General features: G+C 38.7%; 1 long non-coding RNA gene across 1 annotated transcript; it reads left to right on the plus strand.

The window, feature by feature from the left end:
• Positions 1-1,187: 1,187 nt before the first annotated feature.
• LOC113468014 lies at positions 1,188-2,444 on the plus strand. The gene is made up of 3 exons (XR_003391890.1): positions 1,188-1,507; positions 2,102-2,260; positions 2,409-2,444. It is a non-coding gene; the product is annotated as an uncharacterized LOC113468014 (long non-coding RNA).

The raw sequence follows: 2,444 nt of genomic DNA on the forward strand, positions 1-2,444 counted from the left end.
TATCAGTTAGATACCGTACGGTTTCACACTTTAATAGATTTTCAAAAGTTTTATGATGTTCAAGGGGTTATTAAAATGTATCTGATTCTCAATATGTATCAAGGGGTTATCAAAATGTATATGGTTCTCAATATGTATCAAGTGGTTATCAAAATGTATATGGTTCTCAATATGTATCAAGGGGCTATCAAAATGTAAGGTTCAAAGTCCACATGACTAATTTCATACCACCCAGCAAAGAGTTTGAATGACTGGTCATTATGCACGTCAGGATTGGCAGGAACAACTACATGCCATTGGGAACCAAAACAACACAAACGATAATGATGAATCACCAAATGCAGAAACACAATTGAAAATACTTGAGGCCACCAATCATCGGAGAGCCAGCCACTGTATTCAAAACACGCACAATGTTGGGCCTTCGGGCCGCATCAGAAACAATCAAAAGAATTGAAAATCCAATGGTACTCCAATACTCCATTCAAAATTCATTGCAAACGTTATGAACATTAGCTTGCACTTGAATATTCAATTAGTTTTTATCAATGTATACATGGACTACACGGTGGTGTTAGTGGTGTTTATGGCCGAATGTTTATTCACAGTTCCTGTGCAAGCTCTATCAGCCTTAAGAACAAATATACTTGAAATACTTTCCGAGCTACCAGAGTAAAGATCTGGAATATTCAACGTTACCGCTACCCGACACAGCTTAGTACCAATTGTCAGTTTAATAAAGCCTGGTTTTCAATAAACCGATAGAGCTTAAGGTGTGAATGACCTCTGTGATGTTATAGGCCGAAACAAACAAATTGAAACAGGCAAACCAAATACCACAATACGTTTCTCAGATGTTTGAAATACCTGCATACCGTGTCTCCCTACATTCCTACAATAAGGCCTACAACAATTAAGCGAATGTTAGATTAGAAAGGATAAAATAGTTGAATAATGAATAGCATTGAAATTCAAAACGCCTAAATTATTTATGTTTGCGGAGTAGTTTTCAGTGTCAACAGTTCGACGAATATCAACAATTCAGCATCAACCGAAATTGCTCAAAGCTCGAGTCTATGGGTGACATATTTTTATATTATACAAAGTTCAAAGATAGCAAAGCACAAGGTAACGAAGAAAACTGGTAAGAAGGAGCACATGAGAGATATGGATTGTACTTTCAGCTAACGTGGTCTCAAGGTAGGTAGACGGTGCGAACGACATGTTTAAACACATAGTTAAAGCGCCTAATGGAAAATTATTATGTAGAACCATCAAAAGACATAATAATAGAAAGCTCACACCAAAGGATGCACAGGCCCGCTGTGCTGTGACGCCTGTGACCCATATATCGTGCATCTCCTGAATGAACGGAATAAACGGAGCCACAAGAATGCTAACTCGATTTGACCTACGATGCCGGCTATATAGGTGGATTTTTTATTGATTTGACCCACGATAATCAAGATACGGATCAAATTATGATTCCCCACTTGGTAACCAATAGGTTGAAATGTTAGATTAGAAAGGATAAAATAGTTGAATAATGAATAGCGTTAAAATTCAAAATGCCTAAATTATTTATGTTTGCGGAATAGTTTTCAGTGTCAACAGTTCGACGAATATCAACAATTCAGCATCAACCGAAATTTCTCAAAACTCGAGTCTATGGGTGACATATTTTTATAATATACAAAGCTCAAAGATAGCAAAGCACAGGGTAACGAAGAAAACTGGTAAGAAGGAGCACACGAGAGATAGGGATTGTTGAGAAAACTTTCAGCTAACGTGGTCTCAAGGTATAGGTGCGAACGACATGTTTAAACACATAGTTAAAGCGCCTAATGGAAAATTATTATGTAGAACCATCAAAAGACATAAAAATAGAAAGCTCACACCAAAGGATGCACAGGCCCGCTGTGCTGTGACGCCTGTGACCCATATATCGTGCATCTCCTGAATGAACGGAATAAACGGAGCCACAAGAATGCTAACTCGATTTGACCTACGATGCCGACTATATAGGTGGATTTTTTATTGATTTGACCCACGATAATCAAGATACGGATCAAATTATGATTCCCCACTTGGTAACCAATAGGTTGGTTGCATAACTGTATAATCTTGGTACGGATTGCCAGGAGGATATTTCCGACTCTTCGCTCGAGTTAAACTCTTTGCGAGATAACTTTGACGTGTGACAATATGGATGATGGAGGAAGAGAATAGTCCGATCGATTCCTGATCGAGTCAAGGAAAGGTCAGATTTAATCTTGGTCGGATTGCCTGGAGGATATTTCCGACTCTTCGCTCGAGTTAAACTCTTGGCGAGATAACTTTGACGTGTGACAATATGGATGATGGAGGAAGAGAATAGTCCGATCGATTCCTGATCGAGTCAAGGAAAGGTCAGATATGATGAAGGTGACCAGAGTCCGAGATCG

Source organism: Diaphorina citri, unplaced genomic scaffold, assembly GCF_000475195.1.
Source record: "Diaphorina citri unplaced genomic scaffold, Diaci psyllid genome assembly version 1.1 scaffold622, whole genome shotgun sequence".
Lineage (NCBI taxonomy): Eukaryota > Metazoa > Arthropoda > Insecta > Hemiptera > Psyllidae > Diaphorina > Diaphorina citri.